Here is a 10,456-nt window from a genome sequence, read left to right on the forward strand (position 1 = left end):
ATGTCAGAATAGACTGCCAAAATGGCTGTCTCTCCTGACGAAGATGCTTCTCCTGCTTGGCTCCTCTGTGGCTGACTGCCTACTGAGGTGGGCCACTGGCTGTCAAACCATTCTCTTCTCCTCCTGCTATGGGGCTAACTTTTCCCACAGTGCCTGTTGGCAGGCAGCCAAACTTGGTTCTGTAAGTAAAAAAGGCAAAGGCAGGAGGCCCTTTCCAGGCCTACTTTGGCCTTTGTGGGGAACTCATTGGGGCCAGTCCTGACTAGCATTGCCAGCTCCAGGCTGGGAAATTCCTGGAGATTTTGTGGTGGAGCCTACAGAAGCCAGAGTTTGGGGAGGGGAGAGGCCTCAGCTGAACAGAATGCCATAGAGTCCACCCTCCAAAGCAGTTATTTTCTCCTGGGAAACCATTTCTGCCAATCTCCAGGTGATGGCTGGAGATCACTCAGAATTACAACTGCTCTCCAGATGGCAGAGGTTCCCCTGGAGAAAATGGTGGACTCTGTGTCATTATACCCTGTTGAGGTGACCCCCCTAGGACAGCCAGTGTGATGTAGCAGTTAGCCCTTCAGAGCAGGTTCTGCCAGACCCAGGTTCTTCCTGTGGAAGCTGATTGGGTGATTTCAGACCACTCACAGACTTTCAACCTGACCTACCTCACAGGGTTGTTCTGCACATCAAAAGGGGGAAACGAGAATGATGTGAGCTGCTTTGGTCACTGCAGAGAAAGACTGTAGTTTTCCTAAGTAGAGGCTGCGGTGGGGGGATGGAAAGTTAATGTCAGAGGGGTAGATAATGGTACATTGATGGTTGGCTGGGAAGGAGATAGGGTTGTAACCTCCAGGTTGGGAAATTCCTGGGGATTTGAGGGGTGGAGCCTGGAGAGGGTGGGGTTTGAGGAGGGGTGAGACCTCAGACAAATACAATGCCTTAGACTACACCAAACCAGCCATTTCCTCCTGAGGAACCATTGTTGCCAATCTCCAGATGACAGCTGGAGATCACTCAGAATTACAACTGCTCTTCCGATGGTAGAGATCAGTTGCAAAAATTCCGATGGTAGAGATCAGTTGCCATGGAGAAAATGGTGGACTCTGTGTTATTATACCATGCTGAGGTCACCACAGCAAATTGATGCTGAGTGCCCAAGGCCAGGGCACCTTCCCAGAGCCTGCTTCTAGAGCTTGTTTTATTTCCATAACAGGCCTTTTCCCTAGTTTATATATAATCCATGACACTTCTAAAAACCAGCTTGTCAGTGGACCATGCCATAGAGCCCACCTTCCACAGCAGCCATTTTCTCCGGGTGAACTGATATCTATTACTTGGAGATCAGTTGTAATAGTGGGAGATCTCCAGCCACCATCTGGAGGCTGGCAACCCTAAGAGAACATCCCACCCACAGTCGTCCTGAAATGCACAATAGCCATTTTGTCTGAAAGGGCAACCCTTCAAAGTTCTGGTTCATAGTTACTGAAGCTAAAAATTACATCCCCGCTACCTTTTCAGACAAAATGGTGATTGCATATATAAGTATGCTGGTGTGTAGCATGTTCTTCCCATATGTTCAGTTCATAACAACTGAAAAGGGCTACTGTTTAATGATTTTATTGTCTAGCAGACTCCCACTTCTCCAAACAGGTGTATGTTTTGTCAACCAGGATGTGTATTTTCACATCATGAACAGCCCCCTACATGGATAGTATCTCCATTTCACAGTAGGTTCAGAGCAGTTTCAGTACCGCATGTTGCCTTTCAGTCTCACAGCCATCCTGCATTGACCTTACAGAGTACATAGCTAGACTTCCAGCCCAACTCCCTATACGTTTGCCCCAACATTAGCAGCTCCCTGCTCACAAACACCACTTTTCAGTGACCTGCATACTACTCCCTCCTTGTTTCCTTCCTTCAGGGCCTCTGTTCAATAAGAGAAAAGCCACCTGACACCAGTGCAGAAAATCCTTGGTGCAAAATTGGACTTAACAATAGACAGAGCTTCCCCTCCAGCTCCCAGAGCCCTCCTTCCCTACCTGTAAGTATCATGCACTGGACATCACAACCAAACAATAGTTTGTCGATGTCTGTTAAGACCTATGGCACCCACAAGTGTGGGGATCAGATTCAAGAAATCCCAAACCTGCCATTATCGTTGTGGTTTCTTTGCAACTCCAAGACACTCACTGCCCCCATGACAATTTTTGCCTTGCTACAATGATGGCTCCACATACCATGTCTGGTATTAGATGTCTCTTTACACATTCCTTCACCATCAATTACACTCATCACAGATGCGTCCAGTTAAGGTTGAAGAGTCCAGTGCTGGGATCTGTCCGCCTATGATGCATGCCATTCCATGGGATATGTATCCGTTTCCTAGACTTTAGAGAACCAGTTTGGTGTAGTGATTAGGAGCGCAGACTCTAATCTGGGAGAACCGGGTTTGATTCCCCACTCCTCCACATGCAGCTGCTGGTGTGACCTTGGGTCAGTCATAAGTCCTTTCAGAGCTGTACTTTCAAGGGCAGTTCTCTCAGAGCTCTCTGTTGTAAGCTGACCTGGTAGAAAGGGATGAACCATAACACAGAAAGCATCCTCCTCAGTGCACTATTTTTTTTTATTATGGGACAGTGTCACAGAGTATCCTGAGCCTGCATTTTGCAAACCATCTCCTCATGAGAGAAGAAGAAGAGATTAGGTTTATACCCCGCCCTTCACTACCCAGAGGAGTCTCAGAATGGCTTACAATCTCCTTTCCCTTCCCCTCCCCGCAACAGACTCCTGAGAGAACAGCTCTGAGAGAACTTGTGACTGACCCAAGGTCACATCAGCAGCTGCATGTGGAGGAGTGGGAAATCAAAGCCGGTTCTCCCAGATTAGAGTCCATGCTCCTAACCACTACTACAAACTGGTGATACAGGCAGAGAATTTTAATTGAATTTAAAAAGAGAGTATGAATTAACACAACTGCTTGTGAGTAACTGATATGCTCCAGCAGAGAGATGTTCAGTAGCATACCGGGCAGTACAGACCTCTGCTGTATCCCTCAGCTTAAATGTCACAGAGCATTTATACTCACTCTGCACCACCTTCTGGAGTCTGAGAAGGGTGAAACCACCACAGGACAGTTCTCCTTGCCTCACTAGGGTTGCCAACTACCCTGGAGAAAAACACCCTGTCCCTTTAATAGAGGCTTAATGGGGTATTACTTACCCGATGACATTATTTACCTCCCTGCCACGAAAAGCTTCAGTTGCCCATTTCCATGCATTAAACCTCTATTAAAAGAACAAGCTTATTTTTATTCGGGCTTGTTGGCAGCCCCAGACTCAACCTCCATACCAGAGAAGTGGTCCAGAAGTGTGCAATAGTGGATGATGTCAAAAGCCACTGGGAGATCCCAGTGGATCACTGAGCAAAACAACTGAAGCCATTTCAGTGCTGCACCCATGCTGGAAAACAGATTGAACTGAAAGCGAAGTAATTTGCTTTTTAATTCTCCCACTCAAACAGCATTTTCCACTCAAGCATCTTTCCCCCAAAGGGCAGAGGTGTGATTGTATTTAGCACAGTCTTCTTGGTCTAGCACGGGCCCCTGAAGAAGTGTTCTAAGGATCCTCTCCTTCAAAACAGCAGGAAGTGCTCCCCTCTCAATAAAGCACCCACAATCTCCTAGACTCAGGTCATGCTTCCCTTGCATGATGCTGTCAGCAACGAAGAGCATAAGAGCTGAGCATATAAGTGGTCAGCTGCTGCTCTCCAACCACTCTGTCAACAATCCTCAAGCTGCAATGAGTGAAATTCATCACACACGTCAAGACAGGATGGTGCTCCAGGAACATCTGGTGTTTGTAGTCAAGCCGCAATGACACCCAACCCAAAGCGGGAATGAGCAGTGTTATCCAAGAAGTGCTGATCAGACATGTCACAGTGGTCAGTTAAGACTTTGGTATGATCACCTTGAAAATCAGCATAATCCACCATCCACAGATTGACTAGGGCTCTGATAGGATTATCTGCCAGCACTGTGTTATGCACACTCTCTGAGAGCCACCCAAAAACCATCTGGATCCATTAGACTCTGGGATGGATCCGCCTAAAAGGGTCTCCATCCCACAGGGCAACTGGACTCTGCAAGTAAAGTACACAGTGCCAAAGAACACTGTATTATTGTATCGTATGATTTATTGTATTAATTTAGATTGTATTCATTTTTGTGAGCCGCCCGGAGCCCGTTTATGGGAAGGGTGAGATATAATTGAAATAAATAAATAAATAAATAAAAATAAATAAAATCAATTTAAATCCCTCCCTTCCCTCATAATGAGTTGGAATGCCCTGCTAATGTCCACTGCTTTTTTTTTTTTTAGTGAAATAACTGATGAAAATAAGAAAACATATAAAGAAAATATTTGTGAGTTAGGGTGATCAGTATTTTATGTGGGTCAGACATAAATGTACAATTCTCTGTTAGGCAGTAGGTTTTCTTCTTCCGCCACAAGCCAATTGCTAGCATGGAACCTGGCCAGATGCCTTTCTTCTAGTGGAGTCATCTTCCTCTCTGGAGTAGTCTGTACAAAGCAGCTCGACTGTTGTTTCCCAAAAGGCTGGAAAACCTTTCAGAACTTATTGCTATGCCCTGAATGCTAAGCTGTTGTTTGCAGCATAATTATTCTTCTTTCATGCCTCAGAAACTGAAGTTCTTGACGCCTCCAAGTGTCTGGACAGGGTCATTTTTCACTGCCTTTTGAAGCTTTCTGAAATCTCCTGCAGCAAAGGAGCAAAGGCCTCCAAGGGGCGGCATGGCAGAAATCTGGCAGTAATGTCGTTTACTTGAACTCAAAGTGGAGAGCTTCTGAAGCTTCCTTATTAAAATCTGGAGTTGGCTATTTCAGTGTTGTGGAGGCAGTACCTGTGGCCTTCCCTTAAAATCTCTTTCCTCTGTGTCTGCAATGAAATGATGTTGCTGGTGACTGGCACACATGTATGGCAAGTGGTAGGAATTCTTCACGGGAAGGCGGAGAGTCATCCAGGAAAAACAATATAGATGGCCAGCCTTGGCTAGCCAGCTGGATCTACCAGTGAATAGTTGGCAACACTCCTAGATTGGTCTCTGGAAGCCCACCTGACCTTGGGAGAGGATATGTACCCCCAGATTTCCTGCTGGGACTAAGCCATTGGACAACTGGACTATATTGTTAAAATAATTTTAGTGTTCTGGGCACCATAGTGCTTGCCAGTTCACCTTTGGCACCCACTTCTTCCCTGAAGCATAGGAACATAAGAAGGGCTCCACAGGATCATACCAGTGGTCCATCGTGTCCAGCATCCAGTTTCATAGTGGCCAAACACAGGCCCTTGAGTGCCAACAAATTGGGCATACAAGTCAAGGTCTTTCCCTGATTTTGCCTATAGCTCTTGATCTAACTGAAGTAAAGAGCTAATTCTAGTTTCCTTTCACTTCATGGGAGACGCCATCTTTTTGTCTTCAGGGAGCAGTGCACCTATTGGGAAACAAGTGTTTCTAAGACAGGAGGTTGCTTGGCTTGGAACCTCCTAACACTTTGTAGAAGCTCTTACTATTTTGTGCAACCTCCATTTTATGACTGGACTAAGCCTCCATGGCAGCCATTTTATTTGGGTGCCCATGACCTGTTCCCAAAGTTCCAACAAGGTGTAGCCAATCTGGCACATTTATGCTTTTATTTTGTTTTGTTTTGTCTGAAGAAATGGACACTATAATTAGGACTGTACACATTCCAAATTCCACTCTTTCTATGTTTGATCTATAAATAAACTCATGTCTTTTTATCTGTAGTAACTTGTTGCTGTGTTTCTTTGAGTATCCAGCATGCAACCTTCAAACCATTCAGCATCAGGATCTCATGGAAGGAAAAAAAGTGGGTTTGCTTTCCTTCCCTCCTCGTAACTTCCCCTACCAAAAGATGGGCAGTTTATTGCCAAAACTGTGGCTGAGTGCCAAAAAGTTGAGCAACAGCACAATTCCCAAATCACCAGTTGCTGGTGGCAGAGAAAGTCTTCTCCCAGTCTATTTCTGGGATTTCCCAGCATCTTTTCTCTACAACTCTGACCATGTACCCCTCCCCTCCCCTTAGGTCATCATATACATGCTTGAAAAGGACGTATTTACAAGGGGAAATTCCTGTTTTCTGGTTCCTCTTTCAGCTAAATCAGTGTTTCCATTCTATCCATTTGGGGCAGAAGTTGTGGATATCTTCTTAAACATCCCCGTTCTGTTCATTGAGGCAAATGTTGTGAATGTCTTTTAAAGTCTGTATAGGGTACACACATATACACTAATGTTTTTTGGAATTCAAGAAATTGCAGGTAGATAAATAGGTACCACTTTGGTGGGAAGGTAACAGCATTCCGTGCGCCTTGGTGTTTAGTCATGCCGGCCACATGACTATGGAAACGTCTTCGGACAGTGCTGGCTCTTTGGCTTTGAAACGGAGATGAGCACGCAACCCTAGAGTCGGATTCGACTGGCTTTCGAGCAAGGGAACCTTTACCTTTACCTATACAGTTACTTCACTCTAAATCACCGAAACCCACTGAAACCAATGGGCATAATCTGAAGTGACTCTACGTAGGATTACGCTGTTAATCTCTAAAGTCAGGAAGGGGAAAGTAACTGTATTCATAGTGACACAAAATGCAGGCATACTGCTTGCCTTCACATCAGCTGTGCATCCAGGTAATAAATGCTGTTGAATATATTGGAATTACAGCTCTGCTATTAGAAATGCAAGCAGATCCATTGTAAGATCCAATATGATATTTAATAACATCAGCTTTGTACTGGAGTTGTGATAGTGCTCAGTTATATGAGTGCCCACCTTTTCAACTGTGCACTGCTGGAGAGTGCAGGGTTGTTATGCTGTCTAGGAGTTTCATTGGTTCAGACATACTTCCTCTTAGCCTCAGAGCACCTACACTCCTGAAACCTATGAAACTATGGCTGCAGGAAGACTCCATCTTGGATCAAATCAGGGAACTATGATAAGAATTAAGTGCAAGAAAGTGTCACATCATCATGAGACAGCCAAGTTCCATCGAGAAACTGGCACATCCATCATTGAGGTCTTCTCTTGTGGCTCCATGGGATCTCCCCACACCCAAACCAGATGAACAACCAGTTCTTGTAGGATGATACTTGGGCATTCTACTACTCAGAATTTCTCATATAGTACAGGCCGTGACAGATAAAGTAATCAAGCCCTCAGTCAGTAAAGATTCCCAGTAACCAGTGTTCCCTCTAAGCTGAGTTAGTGTGAGCTAGCTCACAGATTTTTAGCCTCTAGCTCACACATTTTTGTCTTAGCTCAGGAATGATGGTTCCAGAGCAAACTAATGTATGCAGTAGCCAAATTGCCTGCTCACAACTTTAATGCCAGTAGCTCACAAAGTAGAATTTTTGCTCACAAGACTCCACAGTTTAGAGGGAACATTGCCAGTAACATCCTTCAAAGAAGAGAAGCCATGTTCTCCCCACTCAGGATGGCACAAACTTAAAAAACCCAGTTCAGAGTGAACTGAATCCCAAACTGAGCCGGTCTGGTGAGTTCAGTGCCCCTTTTCTCCTAGCTGCAGTGAGCTGCAGCCAGGAGAAAGGGGGGCTAGATGATGGCCTGGCATGTGGCAGCTTCAAAAAAGGACAACTTCCTGCTTTTGAAGGACCATAAATGTGACAACTACTCTTCCTCTCCCCCACATATGTACTAATTGTTGCTGAAGAGTGAAGTGCGTTGGCTTTTAAGGTATGCTGGAGGATTCAGGGTTATACCATAGACTGGACTGGTGAATGAGGCTAACGGCAGAAGATGCCCCAGGTATAAAGTTGTAGGCTTTTCCTGCCTCTAAGCAAGCCCTGATTATGCTTAGGAGCTCAAAGACATCGATCAATCTTGCCAGTTCTTCTGTTTGTTCCAAGTCAATGATAAACTGGGTGAAATTCTGCTTCAAGAATCGCCGCCTACACGTTATATTGGTTATAAAATGGCATCTCGGCCGCAGATCAGAAGGCTATTGATTTGATCCGTCACTGTCCAGGGGAAGAATTGATATGATGCAGCTCCTGCTGCACATGGAGATGAAGGCAAAAGAAAGAAAAGAAAGAAGCCCACCCCCAAATTCAAATTAGCCTGTGACTCTGCTCCCGAGTTGGTAGGGCATGAATGCTAAGCAGTCTGCTTCTGGTTCAATCTGTTCAGTGCCTAGCTAATAATTATTCTCCAGAGAAACTCTACAGGAGACAATGATTATTCTCTCCTCCTCCACTTCTATTGCTCCTGTATTTATATAAGATTAAGTAGCCCCGTTATGTTTTTGCCTCTCTGATTGGAGCTCATTTTAACCTCATTTAAGGCTTCAGTCTGAGCTTTTTCTGTAGAAGGAGTAAGAACCTCCCCCCCACACACTGCAATTCTCTTCCTCTTTTGTATGAAAATGATGCCATTGATTGGCTGCTTCAGGGACTGTCGCGTGGCAGGTGACCAATGAGGGAAGGCGGGGAGGATAAATGGTGCCAGACTCCCAGAGGTGCTGTGGCACTGTGTAATTATTGCTCCAGACAGCTGAAAGCAGCAGGGTTTCTCATTCCCCCAGCTTCGTTTCAGCCTGCCATGATTGCTGGCACAGAAAGATGCTGATTATAAGTAAACATTAATTATGCCCCTGCTATCAGTGCGGTTTGAAGCACTGTTACCTTAACAGAGAAACAATCCTTTTTGAAAAGTAGAAATGTATTTTCTGAGCCACAGCCATGAGATCGTGAGTGATTTTTCTTGTACAGAGAGCATTTCCTCATGCACGTCTGGGGATGGAGAACTGCCTTTTTGTCCCTGGCAAGGAGGACACTCTTAGGCAGGGTTTGAAACTCATACAAAATAACTTGGCTTAGTATTGTGGCCTTTCCTCCAGCCAGTCCACTTCTTTTATCTTTCTCCTCCCCTGCCTCCTTCCTCCCCCCACCCCAAGCTTCACAGGAAGTCTCTTTCTGAGGGCCAGGCTGCAGGCAATCGAAATGGGGGAAAAAACCTTCAAAACGCAATCAAGAGAATAAAATGTACCTATGAGGATATAATACACTGCTGTATTTTTTAATATCAAGAGGATAATCATCTTTAATAGAAACTCAGTACAACAAATCAAGTCTTTTAAAGCGGCCTCTTTTGCCCTGTGCTGATGATCAGACAGGCACAGCGAAGGACAGTGCAAGACCTCTCAAGACCCTGGAGGTGTCATTCTTCATCCGTGTCTTCAATGCTGCCTAGTCCAAGAGAACTCCACGTGTTGGTTGCTGGGATTTGTAAAGTCCTGAGAGGTTCCACTTCTGTCCAGGTTTGAGAATGACATCCTTTCGATGTCTATTGTTTGCAAAAAGTGTGGACATTTACCCTTTTTGACTCCAATGAGATCTTACAGCACACACGTGTTAGGATGAAGTTCTTCCCCAGTTTTCTTCTTCCCCCAGCTGACCCCCGAGTCCTCCAAAACACTGACAGTAGAGGCTGCAGAAGCTGTGTAGACAAAACCTAAGCACCCTGGGGTTGCAGTGAAGAGGGGGAACCAGTCAAAAGGATCTCCTCCTCCTCCTCCTCTTTTTCTGTTGGCAAAGGAGTGGTGACAATCTGTTTTCCTCTCCTCAGTGCAACCTCACTGGGCCACATGACTTTTTTGTCCATGTGAATCTTGCAGTCTCCAGCATCAATGTTTCAGCAGTCTCAGATGGCTACTGGAAGGAGGGTAAATGTAAAAAACCCCACGATCTGTATGTTTTCACACATCAGCTCCACCTTAGCATATTGATTATAGGGCATGATCAAAGTCTCTCTAAATATGGCTTATTTACGTATACTGGTTATGTTTCTCTTCTTTGTCTTTAATATGCATGTGAAGAACTGTGTTAGAAGTTCTTCATCCGTGAAGATGAGTTCTGGACAGGCATCTGTCCTTATATATAATCCTGTTTTGGAGTGGCAAGATTTGATGCGCGCCAAAATCAGTTGGCTGCCTGAACTGCCACTCAGTAGCAGTGCAAATCCCCCGGTGGCTGTGTTGGCAGGCCAATCCCCTGGCTGCGTTGGCTGCCTTTCCCACCCACAGAAGCAGCGGCCAGTGTCTCTCCCTCAGTGTGGTGGGAGTCAAGGAACGAGAAGAACATTCCAGTGGCCGGCGGGAAAGGCAGCACCTCCCTCCCCTCCCCCGGCCAATGGCAGGGCCCCAGCATAGTCGGGGATGGGGAGGCTTGAAAGCAAAGTTGGCCACTCTTTAACAGTTAAAGGCCACTTAATAAAGGGCCGCCCATCTGGGGGGGAGCACACCGCACGGCCCAGTGGTGAAGGGTTCTCTGGGGGTGGACCAGCGGTGCCCTGAACAGGGTTCCTGGGCGGGGGGGGGGGCTCAGTTCATGCCAGCCTGGTGTGCCTGCTCTGTC

This window comes from Gekko japonicus, unplaced genomic scaffold, assembly GCF_001447785.1.
Source record: "Gekko japonicus isolate JY-2015 unplaced genomic scaffold, Gekko_japonicus_V1.1 scaffold87, whole genome shotgun sequence".
In the NCBI taxonomy this organism is placed as follows: Eukaryota; Metazoa; Chordata; class Lepidosauria; order Squamata; family Gekkonidae; genus Gekko; species Gekko japonicus.